The 22,523-nt window shown below is 34.2% G+C and overlaps 1 long non-coding RNA gene across 1 annotated transcript in view; it reads left to right on the top strand.

The window, feature by feature from the left end:
* The window catches only part of LOC117063647, a 76,646-nt gene extending 65,858 nt beyond the window's left edge, over positions 1–10,788 (top strand). The window contains exon 3 of the long non-coding RNA XR_004429023.1: positions 10,364–10,788. This is a non-coding gene — a long non-coding RNA (uncharacterized LOC117063647). The remainder of the gene's footprint in view (positions 1–10,363) is intronic.
* The last annotated feature ends 11,735 nt before the right edge of the window (positions 10,789–22,523 follow it).

The raw sequence follows: 22,523 nt of genomic DNA, 5'->3' as shown, positions 1-22,523 counted from the left end.
TTTATCCAAATGACTATGCAGACTGTTTTGAAGAGATTACAGATATCGCAGACAGTTAATTAAATGCTCAGGAGAGGTACACATGAGAGACTTCTCCAGCTGTTTCATGACCTCAGTGTAAACTACTCCAGGTCCTCCTAGTTAGATGTAAGGCCGGATGTCCTTGATGATCTGCAAGCGTAGTGAAAGGAGTTGTTTCACGCATCGCCATTTAGGGTACAGGCCGGTGACACCATCTGTGAAAAGGAATATCTAGCTCAGTTTTCATAGAGCAATCTGAAAGGAGGTAATTCATAGAGTTTTAACACTAGAATTGCTATATTATTTGGCTTTGTACCAGAGCAGGACTGAAGGCCAGTGCTAACTTTTGCCATACAAAATGTCATTTACTGTACCCCAGGCTATTATTTTCATCATTAACATATATTGCTAGGTTTTTTTTTTTTCCAGAAAACATATAGTTTGATTAATTCCCAATCTTATAATTAAGGAGATTTAAAATCTTAATACAATTAGACAAAAGAACATGGAGCAAAAGAAACTGTCATTTATTATTGGTGGAAAACTAAAATTGTACAGCCACTTTGGAAGACAATTTGCAGTTTCTTACAAAACTAAACCTCGTCTTATGGTAAGGTCTAGTAATCATACTCTTGGTATGAGTATTTACTTAAAATATATGTCCTCACAAAAACCTGCACATTAATGGTTATAGCATTTTTTTCTTAATTGCCACAATTTGGAAGCAACCAAGATGTAATCTTGTAGGTGAATGGATAAATGGACTGGTAATCCTTGCAATGGAATATTATTCAGTTATTAAAAAATGAAGTATCGAGTAACAAAAAGACATGGAGGATACTCATATAAATATTGCCAAGTATTAAATAAAAGTAGCTAATCTGAAAAGGCTACATACTAGACTGATTCTAACTATATGTCTTTCTGGAAAAGATAATAAAAATAGTAAGAGCTGTGGTTTCCAGTGATTGGTGGGAAGGGAGGGAGGGATAAATAGGTGGTTATGATACTATAATGGTGGTTACTTCTCATTATGGTTTTGTCAAAGCCCATAGCTTGTGCAATACAAAGAGTGACCCCTAATGGAAACTATGGAATTTCGTTAATAGTAATGTATCATATTTTCTCTTCGATTGTAGGAAATGTACCACAGTATTTCAAAATATTGATAATAAGGGAAGCTATGTGCAAGGAGTGTTAGGTGAGGGAAGCACAGAGCAGCTTACTATAGTTTCCACTAATTTTTGTCTACAAACCTGAAACAGCTCTAAGCAATAAAGTCTATCAATGTTTTAAAAAGTGTATTATGTCCAGAAGTAGATCCTCATATATACAGTGATGAAAGACTGATTTTGTTACTATATAATGCCAAATGAATTGGAAAACTGTATAGAAAATAATTTTCTCTTGATCTTTAATTGCAAGGATAAACATAATCAATCCATATTAATTGTAGATCTAAATGTACACAGGTAACCAATAAAGTTTTGAGAAGAATACACAGGAGGATATTTATATGTCCTTACAGAAAGGCACAAATCTTTATCTAGGACACTGAGAGCACTCGAATAAAAACCTGGAAACTAGTAAATTAGACTTCATTGCATTTAAGAAATCGTGTATCCCAAAATATGAGAGAACATTTTCACAATAAAGATATTTAACAAAGTATTATTATCTATAGCATATAAAAATTACTATAAATATTAGTAAATATATAAATAAAGATTTATTATAAATCAATTTCAAAAAGATTATTCTAGCAGAAATAGACAAAAGAACAAGCATTTCATTTCACAGGAGACAATATATTACCTATTGTTGTTGTTAAAATATTTTTGATTAAATGCAAAATACTGGCAAAAACATTTAGCAACCAGAAAAGTCACAGATTATTGGTGAAAAGAGAATATCTGACAAACACCTTAAAAAAGTCTTTGCCAGCATCTGTTAAAGATGAACATCTGAATACCCTCTGATACAGAAATTCCATTTTTAGGTTTAAACCCAGCAGAGGCACATAAATATGTTCACTTAATGCCCTTTAGTTAGGTGCTGTTACCAGCTCTACTCATCACAGTCCCAAATTGAAAACTCATAAATTATCAGCATAATGGATATATAATATTTCATACATTTATAGAATGAAATGCTATGTAATGGATCACTCTCTTATTTCAGTAGGAGAGTGCTGATATCGCTCTCCTAATAGTTTTGAGGATCACAAAATATTTTATACTCTTTTTATGTAGAAAGTGTGTATATGTATATACACACACATATATATATTCACACATATATACACAGTCTCATATATGAACTCCTCTATTATTAGGGAATAGACTTTTTAACTAAATTAAAAATAATATTGTTATTGACCGTATCTTAGGCTGTACTAAAATAATTCTATAAATTGTAAAAATGAAAATCATATAAAAATATTGGAGCAAAATGCAATAAAATCAGAAATTAAACACAACTGGAAAAAAAGCCCCCATCAACATGACAAAAAGAAAACATGCCTTTATATATGTTTCTGCCTAAGAGAGACACAAGTATACATAATTACAAAACATTGAAAATAGCAATAAAGATAGTCCAACATACTACAATCTGTGTAATCAATCTAGAAAAATCCACAGAAGAAAATCCATAAACTTCACTTTCCAAATAAAGAAGAAAAACAAGAGAATTAAATTTCAGTCTAGAAAATCTGTGACAAGTAGAGCACAGTATATTAAAATGTATTGAAGAAATAAATACAAAGGCACAAAAATGTGGGAGTAATAATAAAAAGTAATATATATATATATAAAGTGCTATCAAAAATAAATTTAAAAGTTGGAAATTGACAGGAAATACTTTGTGCTATTCTTTTAAAGTTGCTTCTCACCCCTTTCTTAATCCATATCAATCACCAGTATGTTCTCCGTATCTCTGATTTTGTTATTTTGAAAATGTTATACAAATGAAGCCACACAACTTTTTAAGATTAACTTTTGTTCACCCAGAATAATGTTCTTGAGATCCATCCAAGTTGTTGCATGTATTAATCGTGTGCTACTACGTATTTTTGGGTATTATTATTATTTTTCTTTATTTTGAGACAGAGTCTTGCTGTGTCGCCAGGCTGGAGTGCAGTGTCACAATCTCAGCTCACTGCAACCTCTGCCTCCCAGGTTTAATCAATTCTCCTGCCTCCACCTCCTGAGTAGCTGGGATTAAAGGTACGTGCCACCACGCCCAGCTAATTTTGTATTTTTAGTAGAGATGGAGGTTCACCATTTGGTCAGACTGATCTTGAACTCCTAACTGCAGGTGATCTGCCCACCTGGGCCCCCCAAAGTGCTGGGATTACAGGCATAAGCCACTGCGCCTGGCCTCATGAGCAGAATTTTGTGTGGAAATAAGTTTTCATTTCTCTGAGATCAATTATGTATTTGTTCTGTTTCTTTTTCCAACTTTTAAAAAAATTTCAGTTGGAATAACTTTTAACTAATTGTCTTCAAATTCAATGATTCTTTTCTCTGCTGTGTTCAATTTGCCGATAACCCACTGAGGACATTTTCATTTCTTACACATATGTATACATGCGTGTTTGTTTATGTGTGTGTGTGCATGTGTTTTCATTAATCTCATTTTTAGAGTTTCCATTTCTGTGTATTATAATATTCTATATCTGGTCATGCATATTTGATACCTTTTCCACTAGATTCTTTATAATGCAAAAGTTATTTATAAGTATTTGTTTTCCTAGTAATTCTAACATTTGGGCCCTTTATGTATCTTCTTCTTTTGATAGCTACTTAATGTGGATGATTTATATTCATAATGTGTATGTGTATATACATTTCTTTATTGGATTACAGACATGTTGTGTATATAAACAATAAAAATTGAGATAAATAATCTTTGTGTCCAGTAATAGACATGCCTTTTCTTTTTTAGATAGTTAAGGGTTATGTCAAAAAGACTCAGGTGTCATATTGAAGAGGCTGCCACTGGGCAACATTTTACAATTTGACCTCCAAAAGTGATAATATATAAGACTAACTTAAATTCATTAAATATGTTTAAAGTTATAATTTCTTAATAACAATAGTTAGTCAATTTTAGGAAAATAATAGGGAAGCAAATCATTGTCCTTAAAATAAGATATAAAAGGAAAATATTTATCCTGTCCTTCCAAAGGAGTTATATTACTATGAAACTAAATAGTAGTTGCTATGGTCTGAATACTTGTCTCCCCAAAATCTCTGTTTTGAAATCCTCACTCCCAAGTTGGATGGTTTCAGGAGGTGGGGCCTTTGGGCAATGATTAAGCAATAGGTTGGGCCCCTTGTGAATAAGATTCATGCCCTTATAAGAGGTCTGAGAGACATTCCTCATCCCTTCCACCACGTAAGGACACAGAAACAAGGCACTGTCTATAAGCCAGGAACTGGGCTCTGATTAGACACTGAATCTGCCTTGGCCGTGGACATTCCAGCTTCCAGAACTATGAAAAATAAATTTCTAGTTTGTGGTTATTTGTTATAGTGGCCCAAGTGGACTCAGGCAGTAGTTGAACCGTATTTTTACTTTTAATTTGACTATTGCCATTTGCTACTCACTAGGCAGCAATTGATTTAGTCACCGAAGGTCAACCACTGTTTATACCACAAGACATGCCTCTTGGTAAGACAAGACAATACCTATAGTCTTGCCAAAGGAATTGAAAACGAATCTGATGAAAACTCTGTGGCCAACTGGCAATTTGCAAAAGGTGTAAATGACAGAGAAACATCCTGAAATGACTATGCAATCAGCAAAATCCAGACTACAGAAAAATCTAAAGTTCAAACACCACATGATTTTCAACAGATAAGTTACAAGGAAACAAAAAGGACAGAAGGGAATCTGGAGATTAGAAAAAGACTGAAACATAACATTAAAATAAAGTTGGCAAGACTAAACTGTAGTTTGGGAAGCACACCTGGGGATAAAACATCGATAAGATGAAAGGAAAGGACTAATATACGAGTCAGGATGCTGATCTTGAGAGAAAGGGTGGTTTTGAGACTGAATCTGAGTCCATGAGGAGTCTCTATGTTTGTGACTTTGTTATATTTCTTGGATTTTGTAGTTTTTACCTTATTAAAATTTATAATAATTTACTAAGCCATGTGACTGCTGTTTACAGTTTTCTTGCATCTATATTCTATTTTACATTTAAAGAGGCTTTTTAAAAAGACAGAGAAGATCGTTTTAGATATTAAGCCTTAATAATTCAGAAGGGCACAATGAAACTGTACTGAAATACTAATAGAAAAAAACAAGCAAACACATTTTTCTTTCTTTTTCTTTTGAGACCAAGTCTCACTCTGTCACCCTGGGTGGAGTTCAGCGGCATGATCTCGGCTGACTGCAACCTCCCCCTCCCGGTTCAAGCAATTCTCCTACCTCAACCTCCTGAGTAGCTGGGATTACAGGCAGGTGCCACCACGCCTGGTTAAATTTTGTATATTTATAGAGACGGGGTTTCACCATGCTGGCCAGGCTGGTCTCGAACTACTGACCTCAGTTGATCCTCCCCCATCAGCCTCCCAAAGTGCTGCAATTACTGGCATGAGCCATCCCTCCTGGCCCACATTTTTCTTTATGTGAAAAGAATCAAAGAACAATAATATACTCTTTCTTGTTAATAGTTTCCAAAAAGTCATTTATTTGATGATGGGATAGATCTCATTATCTAACTATTTTGAAAAGTACATATTTTATTTTATTCATGAGTCATGGTCATTTTAAGAGTTTGGATTTCACCTGAACTGAATTGTGGTTTAACATTAAGTGAAATAATAGATCAATTCAACAAACTACACATTTCACACTTGCTTTGAGATAAATTGACCTTCACGGAACTAGCTTCTCTTCACAAGGTAACCTACATAAAAATGCCAATTTGCATGAAGACCTTTTAAAAGACAGCAGGAGTTCAGTACAAGCTACTGAGAGTTTTCTCGTTCCCTAACAGAAATTCACTCAATAATAATGAAAAGTGACTTTTTCATATACCTTCCTTTATTTTTGTGCCTGAAATCACAGATGGTACACAAAGGGAATGTGCTAAGCTGAACATAGGCAAGAAACAGCAATGGCAACAACAACAAAAGTTAGTGATGCATTAAAATCTATATATCATTACGTAGTCCCTCCCCATATATATATACAGAGGGGGGCTACATAACAATACATAGATTGTATATATATAGAGAGAGAGAGAGAGAGCTTTCTATTTATTGATTATATATTATATATAATCTATTGATTATATATTATATATAATCAATATAGATATTATATAATATAGTATATTATATATTACATAATATGTAACATTCTCTCTATTTCTTAATTACATATACATACCTATATAATCAGCAAACTGCTATTCACCGAATAGTTATTTAAGCAATACCTCTTTCACTTCCTTAAGAAAAAGCAATACTGGATTAGAAATATTTTAAAAAATTTAAACATTCTATGAAAGTGACCTGTGAATGCACAGTCAGTGCTTTTGCTCTTGTTTTATATGCAAGGAGGTGTGGAGAGTGGTTTTAATGTATTTACGACATTGAACATAAAGGTCAATCATCTAAAAAGAAAAAGACATCAGCAGTTAGAAACTGCATTCCAACACTACATTTGCAGCCAAAGAATTTTATAAATGAGACACAAAGAGAGCAAATAATTTTCAGATGCAATTTATTTGAAGATTAGATATCATCTGTATAACGAAAAGAAGCAAAGATCAATATAGTCACATTTTACTCGTTTTGCTGCTAAGCACGTGTCGATTTATTTTTGTAAATATTATCTTTTTGTTGTTATTACCTCTATGATCTACATTAACAAGGTTAGTAAAAAATCTTACTGTTAATGGTGACTTTACACTATATATATGCATGTGTGTATATATATTTAAAAAAAAATTTTTTTTTTGAGGCGGAGTCTTACTCTGTTGCCAGTCTGGAGTGCAATGGCATGATCTCGGCTCACTGCAACCTCCACCTGCTGGGTTCAAGCAATTCTCCTGCATCAGCCTCCTGAGTAGCTGGGACTACAGGCACGTGCCACCATGCCAGGCTAATTTTTCGTATTTTTGGTAGAGAGCGAGTTTCACTATGCTGACCAGGCTGGTCTCGAACTCCTGACCTCGTGATCTGCCTGCCTCGGCCTCCCAAAGTGCTGGGATGACAGGCGTAAACCACCGGATCCGGCCCTTTACACTATTTACTTAGCATAATTTTACATTCTAAGTATGAAGAATTCATTCTAGTTGAATTTTTCCCCCACTGGGTGTTAGATTCTTAGTTTTCCCCTAGATGGCAGAGTAGTATTCTAAATGTAAAAGATGTCCTTTGTGATGTGTTGTATTTGCCAGTCTGGTTGAAAAATATTTTTCCCCTTTTCTACAGTTAAAACAGAATACATTCATGTGGTATATTTTGAAATTGGCATATATAATGAGATAAGGAGCAAGTAAGTACAATATTTTTAAAATTAAGTGATCACATACAGAAAAGTGTAGTAATGTTTGATATATTTACATTCACCAAATAACCTATAAACAGTCCAACAGGCTTTAACATACCATATCTTACCCTAAGAGTATTGCTTGGCATTCTGTTTTGCAGCTTTTGTTACTTGTCACAGGGTCTCTGATGAAAGAACTCTAAGAAAAACCCCTTGTGGTAGTTTAGCGCAACTTTCGACAAAGGAAGTTCCCATCAAACTTTCAGGACAAATATGTCTAAGAGCAATTCTCAGTCTAAAATGGAGTTTCAGCAACACTGTTGTGAGCTCTTCCAAATGTCCAGTATTCCCTTTCTCCACGTGTTCTTAAGCAATAGATTGAAGAAGCTTACAAAGTCTCTATTTCCTCTGCAAACACACAGGGTGGTTACGATTCTCAATTAAGACAGAAACTGAGGAAGCCTTTCACTTTTTCCCTATTTCTAGCCTCATTGCCATAAAAATATTTGTATGGCATTTGCAGCTTCCAAGCAGCCATTTTTGGTATTTCGCTGATGGCATCATATGTGAATTTGATTTTTATGTGGAACATCTATATTTTCCCTGGTTTCCTATATAGAGCCCAAAATATAGAAGCACAAAGTATGACAGATAAACAAAAGATTTAGTAAATAAGACAGTGGTATTAAACTTAATAATAAGAAATAATGCCAAAGCCATCCTAGTATGATAAATGTGTGAGATATATAAAGAATAACATCACCAAAACTTATAACAAGGGAATTATTTTTAATATTTTCCTCCTGAGTCAAATATATCATTTCAGTTTTTCAGTACCTGAGACATGCAAATAAAACAAGGGCAATAAGTATTAATTGGGAGGGAGATAAGCAAGTATTTCTCACTAGAATCAAGTTAATTATTGGAAAGCAGGTGTTCCAGAGACAACTACTTAAAATGCAATGCTTTTGGCCTGGAATGTTGTACTCCCATATGTCAGAGGGAAGATATTACAACTCTTCTTAACTTAATTCAATGAAAATGTAATTTTATGTAAATGTGAACTATTCTTCATCTTTTGTGGAAGTATAAAGGTAGCATTGCAATTCTACTTTATTCTTATCTTCATTCCAATGTTCTTATTGCTTAAGAAAGACTGGGACTTATTAAATGGAAAATGAAGCCATATTTTGCAAAAATACTATACAATGTGCTAATGTATCTAGTCAAATTATAAAAATAAAATTGTATGGTAAAGACATCATTTCAACAAATAAGATAAGAAGGCTTTTGCTTTAAATATTCAGATAGCTAAGATTTAGCATTTGATTCTGATTACATTAAGAAAAATTCTTGTATTAGTCTGTTCTCATGCTACTAATAATGACATACTGGAGACTGGGTAATTATAAAGGGAAGAGGTTTAATAAACTCACAGTTCCACATGGCTGGGGAGGATATATTTATTTTGTCTCCATTATGTATTTAATTTTCAATTATTTATCCAAATCATATGCAATATTGTACAACCTATATTTTAGGCCTCACAATCATGGCAGATGACAAAGGAGGAGCAAAGGCACATCTTACATGGCAGCAGATAAGAGAACATGGGCAGGGGAAATGCCCTTTATAAAACCGTCAGATCCCAGGAGAATTATTCACTCTCATGGAACAGAATGGGAAACACCTGCCCCTATGATTCAATTACTTCCAACTGGGTCCCTCCCACAACACATGAGGATTATGCGAGCAACAATTAAAGATGAGATATGGGTAGAGATGCAGCCAAACCATATCCATTCTCTATTCTCATCTTCATTTCACATATACGTTGGGAATAGGCCCCCAAAATCTGGCCATAAATGGGCCCCAAAACTGGCCATAAACAAAATCTCTGCAGCACTGTGACATGTTTGTGATGGCCATGACGCCCACACTGGAAGGTTGTGGATTTACCGGAATGAGGGCAAGGAACACCTGGCCCACCCAGGGCAGATAACCGCTTAAAGGTGTTCTTAAACCACAAGCAGTAGCATGAGTGATCTGTGCATTAAGGACACGCTCCTACTGCAGATAACAAGCCAGAGCCCATCTTTATTTCAGTCCATTCCTTTATTTCCCATAAGGAATACTTTTAGTTAATATAGTATCTATAGAAATGATGCTTATCACTGACTTGTTGTCGATAAATATGTAGGTAAATCTCTGTTTGAGGCTCTCAGCTCTGAAGGCTGTGAGAGCCCTGATTTCCCACTCCACACCTCTATATTTCTGTGTGTGTCTTTAATTCCTCTAGCACCGCTGAGTTAGGGTCTCCCCAGCCAAGCCTGTCTCTGCACATATGTAAGCATGAAAGTGATATATTTATTTTGTTTCCATTATGTATTTAATTTTCAATTGTTTGTCCAAATCACATGCAATATTTTACAACCTATATTTTAGGCTATGGTTTTTAAATTGTATAAGTATGTATTAACTATATAAGAACTTTTATATATGCTATTACTTTAATGCCCAAGAATCTTGAAATAAATATATATTTATTTTAGTTTACAAAATATGAAAATTTTAACTCAGAAAAATTAAATAACCTGATCAAGACAATAAATAAATAACTGGAATTTGCCCCCTGTGGCTTCAGCTTGATGTTTTAGTTTGCTTTATATTATTCATTATATTTAATTAATCTAGTATTCTGATATTCAGTATATCTCCTTCAGGCTCCAATATTTGTATTCATCAAACTAGCTGGATCTGATTAAATTAGTAGACTTTCCAAATTAAGAATGCCAAGTAATTTTATTATGTTTGTTCTGTTTCTTAGGACTGCTTTCTCTCTAATCACTTGTCTTATTAGTTGGTCATTGACTGTGAAAAAAGAAAGCCTTCCAGTTTTATGAGATAGAACTTAAATGATCCTTTGGAGATTGTGAACTTCACATCCTTAGAGAAAATGTCATGAAAATTGAAGTCCTCATGGTTTGTGAGTAGCATGACCTTTGCATTAGCTTTTCTAACTGTTTAAATTGTTCCTAATCTGTGTTCTAACTCTACTTAGGATGACATTTATGGCTGCCCTCTGAAATCTTCACATTTCACTTAACTTTATCATATTAGAAATGCAGGTAAACTCTTATGCCTTATATACATTTACTTGCTAGATACATTCTCCAGATAGGCCTAAAAGAAATGCCAGTACTCTTCCTGACCTGTGATTTTTGTAATGTCTACATTGCCAATGATTCTCATTCAGCTTTCAATCAATAAATTGTATTGAAAGTTATTTTAATTATGATTCATTTAAACAAAGGAAGTTTTTACTCTTTTTAAATTGCTTAAGCATCAGCTAAATTGATTTTTATTTTTTTAAATTCAGTTTTCATTTGCTTTGGTGAAGCAAAGGAACTAAATTATTTCATTCTTCAAACTTTTCCAGCTTTAAAATTCAATGTACTCTAAGATTCAATTATTTTTACTTACTTATAATTAAGCTACAGAAGTATTCAGTAAAATTCCCTTTGAGGACCTATCTATCTATCTATCTATCTATCTATCTATCTATCTATCTCTCTATCTATCTATCTATCTATATCTATCTATGTATCATCTATCATCTTTCTTTGGTGAAAGTTTAAATGCTATTTAATTCATATACTAACACACACATTGATATTCACAGTTACATTTAATTTTATTACTTTCTTAGTGTGCCAATAACTTCAATATTCTTACTGTATTTATAAAGTATGATTCATCTACACTTAGAGGCAATATAATTCTTTATTTCTAGTCTTTGTTAAAAATTGATGTTAGAGCCTCAAAATATAGACTAATTGTTACCCTTGAAAACACTTTTTTTTTTTTACTTTAATCCTTACAAGAAGATAAAACTTTCAGAAGCATGCATGGTTATTCTTTGCTCTCTTTTTATACAGAGAGCTGAAATTGATTTTCATTTTCTCTCTTATGTGAAAAGCAACATTTTGAATTGAGTTGCTTTTACTTTGAGAATACCATCTCATGTTTTCAGATCCCTAGGCAAGGGTCATGGTGTATTTCCAAAAAGTGAATCTCTAAGTTGTCAGAAAACATTTCCTGTGGCCTGGTTGCCATCCCATCTGGATGCCAAAGTTTCTTCCACTGTGAATTGTGGTCTTTGATCCAGAAATTGGAAGAATAGAGTGAAGAACAATGTGGCTTCTCATCACCTGCAAATAGCATATCCATTACTCAAACATGGGTTATGAATTTGTATTTTATTATTGCTGTTATACATAAGAGATAAAAAAGAAAGAAATATATGAGAAGAGAAAAAATGAAATGAAGCACAAATATTCATTACCTAGGTGGCCACTTTTATTATGATGACAGAATTGGTAACTTAAATTTGAATCATTTGGAGCCTGTTTATATAATGACTTTGTATTATGAAATATTATAGAATCATTTAAAAATCATGTTTATTAATACTCATATTGACATAGAAAATTTTATATGTTGTTAAATAGAATACTAATACAAAATGCTAAGACATGCATGCAATATTGTCATAATCCGCAGAGACAGACACACGCACACAAACACACACTGGTGTATGAAAACCGTGAATATTTTTAAAATTTGACTAATGTGAAAAAAAGAGGCAAGTATTGTTGCAATAGTGTGAGGTCAACACAAAACAAGAGTTACAGCAAGAAAGCATATACTCCTCTAAAAACATCTTTAGAAAACTATAGCCAAACTCTGAGAAATGTCCAGCGTTAAAATATCCTATTTTTATGATTCTGAGAAATAAATATGGAAAATCTACATAAAGAATATTACTGCCACTAACTGATCCAAGCTGAAAATATGTGATCCGAGCTGAAAATACACCATTTTGTCTTTTCTTTCAACCAGTGCCACATATTATTTCTGGCAGAAAATAGTAAGTGCTGCTCTTTATTGGAAGTCTTTCACTGAAAATGCACCTCATGCCTAACTCAATTCAACTAGTCAATTTTTATTGAATAGACTCTGTGTTTAGCATTGTGGTTAGGCACATTCACAGAAGAGAAAACACCCCTGAAGTATGTTTTGGTGCTAAAATATATAATAGATTTAGTTCTGCGGGACACAGAGAAGGTCAGGACTATTGTGACCTGTAATGGTTGGAAAACAGTTTTGAGGCCCATGGCAGTGTTTGTCATATTTACCATTGCATGTCAAGTGCCTGGGACAATGCTTAGAACCTAAGGGTGCTACTCCAAAGCACCTGCTCTTAAAAATAGCACAGTAATGTCCCTAATCACATCAAAGTTAATAAGCCATAATAAAAATAATGAATACATATATATAAAGCATTCATTTCTGAGGACTTCTCGTAAAATTTAAAGCATTCTAGATCTTCATAAAATCGAATTCCCCCATGAGATATTCAATCAACCTAAATCATTTTGAATCTGAAATCTATTTAACTTACTGAGAGAAATGAGAAAAATCTTCAGCATGCTTACCACAAACCCCTTGCCTAGGATGTATTCAGGAAGTACCTAAGAAATACTTCTTAAATGAATGTTTACTCAATACTTCTTAAATGAATACTTCTTAAGTGAAATTCTTCTTCTTCTTCTTCTTCTTCTTCTTCTTCTTCTTCTTCTTCTCTCTTCTTCTTCTTCTTCTTCTTCTTCTTCTTCTTCTTCTTCTTCTTCTTTTTTGAGACGTAGTCTCACTCTGTCACCCGCGCTGGAGTGCAGTGGCGTGATCTTGGCTCACTGCAACCTCTGCCTCCTGGGTTCAAGCGATTCTCCTGCCTCAGAATCCTGAATAGCTGGGACTACAGGTGCCCGCCACAATGCCTGGCTAGTTTTTGTATTTTTAGTAGAGACAGCGTTTCACCATATTAGCCAGGCTGGTCTCAAACTCCTGACCTCATGATCCACCCACCTTGGCCACCCAAAGTGCTGTGATTACAGGCGGAGCCACCGTGCCCAGTCTGAAATATTTCTTAAAGGAATACTTCTTAAATGAAATACTTCTTAAATGAATGTTTAAATGAATGTTTACTTCCTAAGCACTCCAGCCTTGGCGTTATCATTGGACACTTGAATCAAAAGCTGAAGTTTTTATGTTTACAAGTTTTCATTGGGTTGTATAAAAAGTTTACTTAAAAACTCAAATACTTTTTATGTTGAGACAGTATTCCCCAAATTGATCATAAAAAAGCATGTTCATCATTGCTAAAATACAGATTTCTAGGTCATTGTCTTGACATACTAATTCAGTGTCTGTTACAGATCCCAGAATTAAATTAAAAAAAAAAAAAAAAAAACGGATATTCTAAAACACTACCTGAAGACATACTAACTCTAAGGGAGAAAATGAATATATTCAATAAAGTAATAAAACTGAAACTGAGGGAGAAATCCAGTAATATTAAACATTATAAAGATGTAGAAAAATAGACACAAATTCTTAGCATATACTTAAGCTTGTAGCAAGTTGCATAAAGTAATTGGAGCATTACAAGATAAATATAAAGAAGCAAACATTTATAATTTTTTTTTTAATTTCATAATGAGAACTTCTATAATGCCTTTCAGTGGTGGTTGATTTATTTAGCATCAAAGTCAAGGGACTTGATTAATGTTGAATTTTATTTTTAATGTAAGGTTGACGTTTCAACTTCAATCATAGTTTTCTCCTAACATTTATTGAGGAATTTTATTTTACTCTATATAAATACTAATCAATGAACCTCTCACTATTTTATGGATGCTAGCAGAAGACTTAAGGCTTTTGAGACAGAGAAAAAGCATTTTATTACTTATGATAAAGCAAGTATGAGGAGCATAGGAGCATCCATATATGTGTCAGCACCCTGTGCCCAAAGCCACATAAGGGTGACATAATTTGTGGCCAGATAGATGCCTGCACAGGCAGTGGTTTATGTTCTAGAACAGGAGCACTGAACTTCAGGAATCTGCCATTTTATAGCAAGCAGTTAGTAAGCCTGCTCTTTGTCCTGCATGTGGGTTGACAAATGTAAACACAACCCTGAGAAAATGCCAGAGAATAAATGGTCAAGGCCTTGCTTGTTGGCATACCCAAGAAGACATGGAGGAGTACATGTGTTCCACGGAAGACTGTCTCTCCCAAAGTGTTCACTCTGCCAAGTCCTATAACAATGTTGTATATACAGCTCTATTCTTCAGCCCCACACTGTATAGCTGGTGTAATATCCACATACACACACACAAACACATATGTTCTGTTACTCACACAATGGTGGGACTAACCACTTGCAGGTGGCCACAAACAAGGAGGATTTAACATGGGGATTATATTACTTGCAATAAGTAAGGAGGGCACTGAGGATAGTTCCCAAAGCAGTACCTCCCCAGGCAAGAGCAGTAGAAACAGGGCTTTTATTGGGCTGGTTAGCTGAGTTATTGTATGTGGAGATGGAGTAAAGGCTAGACAGGTGCAGCCATCAGTGATGCTTCTATGTACACTGTGTGTATAGCAAATAGCAGTAAGCTCCTCTCTGGGTGGACATTTTAGTGTGGTTATGAGAAGAGTTTGCCAAAATTTATCTCCAACTAAGGCATCTTGGGCTTTAATTAGTTTGTTTGTTTGTTTGTTTGTTTGTTTTCCCCAGGGCTGAACATTCTTCCTGGAACTTTTTGAAACAAGAACTCAGGGTGCAACAGTTAAATTGGATACTTTTTCACGGTGCATATCCCAAAACCCTGGGACCCTTAGTTACATTCCATTTCCACATCTCCTCTTTTCCCATTACTTTGTTATTTACTGATTGGATAGAGAAACTGAGACTGTTTATTAAAATTCACACATACGTAGAGACCTTATTTAAATATAGGTGTGTGTAATTTTCAATCAAATTTTCAAATTTTCAATGGGTTGTATAAAAAGTTTACTTAAAAAACTCAAGCACTTCTTATGTTGACACAGTATTCCCCAAATTGATCATAAAAAACATGTTGATCATTGCCAAAATACAGATTTCTAGGTCATTGTCTTGACATACTAATTCAGTATCTGTTACAGATCCCAGAACTAATTAAAAAAAAACAAAACAAAACAAAAAAAACAGGATATTCTAAAACACTACCTGAAGACATCGTATTTTGCTTTGGTCCCAGTACAATAAATTGTGTATATTTAATAATGTAAAACAACAAAACCAATGATGGATACTCTTAAGGTTTCGGTTAAGATTTCAAATGCTACTAATCAAGGTTTGAAAAAGACAGTTCCTTTAAAGGGATAAACAGACAACTCATGTAAAACATACGCTAACTGGAGTAACATAGCCTCTGACAATTAAAGGAAGAAAGAAAATGGCATAATGGAGGGGAGATGTTCAGAATCCTGAAGTAAATTTGGAGAAATATTATTGTGATATATGAGAATGAAGAAAAAAATTTGAGAAATGCACAAATGATATGTAGAATCGTAAATGTTTTAAATAGATTATACTATATGCATGGAACATTTTCATGACTTGTAGATATCTCCTCATATGCAAGGTATCATTCTGGTTGCTATTGCTAAGTGGCAAGAGATAGCACCCTCTCAATGGAAGAGTAGAGAAAGGAGAGTCACTGTATTCTCACTTCTCATGTACACCAGCTAACCAATTTTGGAGTAACTGACAAAATATTGTCAAGCTACAATGTTAAAGAAAAAAGAGAACAGTGACTGATGTTTCCTCACTGTAGATTTACTCACACTCTGTTATACATTTTCCTCCTTTGATATGTTCTCTCCTCATACCTCTAAATGTAGGCGTTATCCAAAGTTTGACTGTTTTTATTTGTATTACCTTCGAATGTCTCTTTGAGAAAAATATAAAGATCAACTATAATTATCTACATGTAGCCTTCTCAATTCACCTGTGATAATATATTTTGTCTTTGGTGACAGTTAATTTTACGTATCAACATGGAGGGTGTTTGGGCATAAGACTAGCACTTCAGTTGGTGAATTCTGAGTAAAGCAGGTTGCTCTCCACAATCTTAGTGGGCCTCATTCAATCAAGTGAAGACCAGATTAGAACAAAAACACCAGTTTCCCCAAGCAAGAGGAAATTGTCTAGAAGAGTGCTGTACTAGTCCCTTCTCACACTACTATAAAGAATTATCTGAGACTAGGAAATTTTTAAAGAAAAAGAGGTCTAATTGGCTCACGGTTCTGCAGGCCATATAGGCTTCTGCATCTGAGGAGGCCTCAGGAAACTTAACGATCACGGCAGAAGACAAAGAGGAAGCTGGCACGTCTTACATGGCTGGAGCAGGAAGAAGAGAGAGCAAAGGGGGAAGTGCTACACACTTTTAAACCACCAGATCACATTAGAACTACTCACTATCACAAGAACAGCAAGGCAGAAGTCCACCCCCATGATCCAATCACCTCACACCAGGCCCCTCCTCCAACATTGGGGATCACAATTCAACATGAGATTTGGGTGGGGACACAAATGCAAACCGTATCAACTGCTTTCCAATTTAACAGCACCATTGGCTCTTCTGGCTCTCCAGCTTGCCAGCATATTCAGACCAGAACTGCACCATTAACGATCCTGGATCTTGGGCCTGCCAGTCCATGGTGCACACTGCAGATTTTTGACTCACTAGCCTCCATAATTTCATAAGACGAGTCCTTATAATAAATCTTCATACACACACACACAGACACATACAGACATACACATTCTATTGGTTCTGTTTCTCTAGATAAATGTGATCAGTATATCTTCTTTTTTTCAAATTTCAAATTTTCATAACATATTTTAGTGAGCATTGTCAGAGTTTTCACTAATGAGGTTAGATGAAAGATGAACAAGCCTGTATCTATCCTGTCCAAGATACTATGACTGATTTGTGGTGAAAGAAAATTATTATAAGCTCTACAGTTTTTAATGTAGAAATTATAAATTCTGGACTTTTTTATTTGATCCAGACTAAGATAATTGTAGTGAAGCTAGAGACCTCATCTTCTAGTTAGAGGTTGTTAGTGAATAAATATTAGTAAGATAAAAGAAGCTGTAAAAAGATGCAGCAAGAAAACTAATTTGTTTTTGCATCTATAAAATGAACCTGATATTGCATAATTCATAGGAATATTAAGAGCATTTAGATAAGAAATAGAGATACACATAAAAAAACTTCATATGAACATTCAAATGGAGGGTATGATTTTTATTTTAAATTCGGATTATTTAAGAATATTCATTTTCTATTATCTGACTTTATTCTAGGATACAGACATATAGTAGTGAACAAAACAAAATCTACACACTAATATACATATATTTAAAACAATCTTTTTAAAAAATTACTGTTTCAGATATATTTCTAATAATTGAATTTAAACACAATGATTCACAATAAACAGTGCAGTTACTAAAATACATTAAAGAAATGGTATTAACAATTGACTTCTTTAAATATCTATAAATAATTAAATATTCTATTTTAGGGTAGATATATTCTGTATTCCAGTAATAGGAAAACGACATCTAGCCTCCATCTTTAAAATATGGATAGAATAAAATAGTATTTTTGGAACCCCCAGTTAAATTGGGGTCCCAATACCAGATTAGCTAGCAACCCTGCCCTAATGAAAATATGGGAGCAGAACGTTTGTGTTTAGTGGACCTTCCTTGGGATACATTTTTAACCTGGTGGATGGGTTAATGCCTATTTGTTGGACCTGTGATCATGAGGTTCCCTCACATGGGAAACTTGTTTATACTGGGAGATATACTGGGACTTGTCTTATGAAATTATGGAGGTTAGTCAGTATACTGGTCCAGGACTCTTACCCGGACTCATGTGCTGTTTATGCCTGCCTGATCATTACTCTGGCTCTGGGAGCCTGCCTTTGTGTTCTCCTCAGCATCCTTGGGAAGCCCATAGTTCTTCAGATAGAAGGCACACATTCAATACACCACCACAATAGAAAACAAGCTCAAAGACTTTGTGCTTACACATCCTGAGTAAAGAGAGTACAATCAGTAAGGAGGGCATTTGTTCATCTCTCTGGGTCAGGAAGAGCCATCAGGAGCATACGGAGAGAGAGAGAGAAATAGCAGCATTGTATATATGTGGGAATAGGGAGGGTGTGGTTCACTTTGTGCAAATGTCTGAATGATTCCTTTAAAGGAGCTGGCAGGAAAGCAGGAGCCCAGTGGACTAGACAGAAGAGATGCCTCTAAGTTCTTATCTCTGGCTAGCAGGCTTGGGCCATTTGAGTGTGATGTAGAACTGGAAACTTTGTCGATGGTGACCAAGCCCTGCCTCTCATAGGAGAAAGTTAAACTTGTACTCAAAATGGATGCTGAGGCAGGAAAATTGTAAGAATTAACAACAATTGGTTACGCGTCTTTATCACTAACTTCTGTTTTCCTTCAAAAGTTAGGCTTGAGTATCTAGAATTAAACTTCAAAATTATGTTTATAGTGGTGTTAGTTTTGACGCATAGTTTCACTAATGGTGTGCTGGTAAATGTTCGACAACTGTTCTCCGAAGCCGATTTTAAGCTGTTTGCAGCTTTCTGTGGTATAAATATACAAACTATGACCAATTTCAAGCAACAAATGTATCTTTGCTGAATGTGGAGTTAGGAAGAGAAGCATAAAATTTGCTCCTGTGAGGCTGTATGAACTGGCTTCAGGATACCACCCGCTTCTTCTATCTAGACGCCATCTAAAATGTAAACAGATATATAAGTACACAATTTATATTAAAGTAAGCTGGATTTATTATTCATATTAGGTTGTTGCAAGAATAATCGCATTTTTTGCGATTATTTTTAATAGTATGTATTTTGTTCAATGTAAATTCCTCTCGGGAATTAATTGCCTGCTTCTTGTTTTAGTAAATTCTCAAACCCTCTACGTTCCACATGTAAAAAATTTCTTTGTTGCAAACTATAGGTTTCAACTCAGATACAAGAATCTAAGGGGCATAAGTAAAAAACAATGAGTGAGAGTTGGTACGAAAGACAATACGTTTATCTTTGTAGAAGAGATTCTAAAAAGCAGAGCCTGAAACAACAGATGAGAAAAGATCTCAGAGTATCTTTAGAAAAAAGTGTTTAAAAACCTGTCATTTTCTTTAATGTTTTAATATAAAACCCTGCTGCGAATAAAAGCATAAATACATTCCTCCAGATTAGTAAATTTTCCTAATAGGTATCATCAATCACATGTGCTCTTTTCAAGAAATAATTAGATTATCTTATGTAAAGTGAGAAGAAAAGTCATTTTTTTTCTGCCTGCAGTCAGTATATGCCAATTCTCACATATTATATATGATTATATTGAACTCAAGAGGTTTTAAGACAACAGAGAATAATTAAGATTTGGAATTTGGAAAGAGAAGGAAAAAATCTCAAGTTGCCAGTTGTATTGGAAGTTCACTTTATAACTCCAGCTTGATTTAATTTTGAATATCCTTGTGCCTTGGAATTGAATTCAGAGGCAAGAAAGTTAGCAATTTACATAATGGAATCTCTCTGGATAAAATCCTTGAGGACACGCTATATTCTAATTGTCACTTCTCTGTTGAAATTTCTTTTTACTATGCCTCAGATGACAGTTATAAATGCAAGAACAATTAAATTGTTTTAAGGAAGAGGCACAGAGGTTGACATTTGATTTAGAATCGCTGAGAATTGAGAAAACTCACCTGGTGATAATATGTCCCCTAGTAAATTGACCAGCAGTAGATCCCCAATATAACCTGGTGATTAAATTTTATTGACACCTCGGGGGATACATTTGTAGGCATCTAGACATTATCATTGTTAGCTCACAGGTGTTTACAACTATTATTTTTAATAAAAATAATATAAAGAAACATGACATTACTCATAAAACTCCTGTGATTCTCTATTCCCATTTCTTTCCATTTTGCATTGTCATAGAATGTCTGAGAATTTTATGCTTTAAAAGGACTGAACTAGAGTTATGCTATTATTAATTTTAACAATCAAGTTAAAGTGAATGTTTTGTGAAACCCAAAGCTGTTTCAAGAGTGGGTAGTAAGAAATTTTAATGTCTGAAGCCATACATAAATTAGGCCATACCGAACTCAGACTCTTGCACTCTATGTAGATAGCCTTGACCTTTGAACTTCTATCTCTACAATAAGAGCTTTTCTATTTACTTTGAATTAGGTTTGGCTCAACAAAGCATTATTGGGCACAATTTTTTGTGCTAAGATGCATGGCACATAAACCAACCTATTTGACAGAGAATAACAGCACTATCGTAATACATTTTCTTACACTTAATAATATAAAATTTCTGCAGGGTAAACAGGTAATTCAGAAGGCAGGTTGATTAAATTTGTGTGTCTGTGTGTGTGCACAAGTGTATCTGTGCACACATGTTAAGATTCAATTGAAAAGGTAATGCCAGACAAGCCTTTGGATGGAGAAATAATTGTACTGACACACTTATTTGGTGAAGAGGTGTGGAGGATAGTATATACATTATTACATTAAGTACCTCATGGAATCTTTTCCCTTCTTTATAATATGGCTTATTCTTCTGCAAAAAGTTTATTTAAATTTATTAATTAGTATTTTGGAGAGGCAAAATAATTCCATCTGTACATTTTTATGAAAGCCTCACTACCTTGGTATTTCTTTACCCTTGAGGATTGTCTTAGGACCAAATACAAAAACATATGCATAAATAAAATCCGGTGACCCTCTCTGCCCAAAATAAAATAAGCAACAATATTTTTTCAGATATATCTTTGTAGTCATTTTTTCAAGAAACAGAAATTTAAGGGAGCAAGATATGTATACAAGTGATGGTCACACTTATTGGGTAGATATTTTATAGGAAGAGGAAACTACATTTTTCTCCATAAAATTAAACTTCAATTAAGTAGTCATACTAGAATGCTTTCATTTAGTGACAAATAGTCTTATAAAAATAATAATGAGTACATTTGTCAAGAGCTTACCATGTGCCAGGTGTTTTTCCATTGTTACTCACATAAATTCACTTATTGAAGCTTGATGGCAACCATTTATATAGGTCTTATTATTATTCCCCATTTTTAAAGAGGAAATCAAAACATAGAAAGGTGAACTGATTTGCCCCAGGCCCTACAGGTGATACATAGCAGAGTCCAGATCTCAAACTCACAGATTAACCACTCTGCTATCGAATGTTTCAGGACCATATACCCAAATGTCCTTGCGTCTTCTGCTGCAATCCCAAGAGTGGAAAATCGACTCTAGGAACATGATTAATAGCATCTTTTAAATTACATTATAAAAGTTAAAATGTTGGCTGACCTTTAAATTATAATAGATACAACATTTTTAGACAAATACAATTAAAGTACATGCAATACAAAAATGTCTGATTTTTTTTTTTAACACTTGTATAATCAGCCTTTGCCTGCCATATGGAAAGTGCATGATTCTTTTTCACTGAATAAATGAGATGGATGTCATGTTAATCCCACATTGATTCATTTATTTACTGGTTATTTTTTAACATGCTTGTTGTTCATTGAGTCTCAGCACAGGTTAGGTATTATACTATGCACTGAGAATGTAGAGACTAATATATGAACCAAGCCTCAAGGAGCTCAATATTAAGTGCAAGTAGACACAGATGTCACCTAAATATGATAAATACTAAAGTTATTGAATACGTGTTTACTGACGCTTCTCAGAGAAATATGAGTCTCCTGTGTGAATATGTTGGGATGTGAGCCTAGTTTTTCAATGTTAGAAGTGTTTCAAGTAAGTGAATAAAATCATATAGGAGAAGAGGTATATTCCTAGACAATGATGACATTGCTTTAAGACCAAGACTACACGATAGTGAATGAACTTTACAAAGAACTCTGAGTAGTTGGGTGATCAACAGAGTCCTAAAGACTGTACCAGAAGCCATGGAAGAGTTAAAGCAATTTCTATAGTAAATAATTTAAGTGCAACATTTTGGA

The sequence above is a fragment of the Trachypithecus francoisi genome, unplaced genomic scaffold (genome assembly GCF_009764315.1).
Source record: "Trachypithecus francoisi isolate TF-2019V2 unplaced genomic scaffold, Tfra_2.0 Lachesis_group18, whole genome shotgun sequence".
NCBI lineage: Eukaryota > Metazoa > Chordata > Mammalia > Primates > Cercopithecidae > Trachypithecus > Trachypithecus francoisi.
Note: the sequence above shows the minus strand (reverse complement) of the source record. Positions and strands in the feature narration are given on the sequence as shown.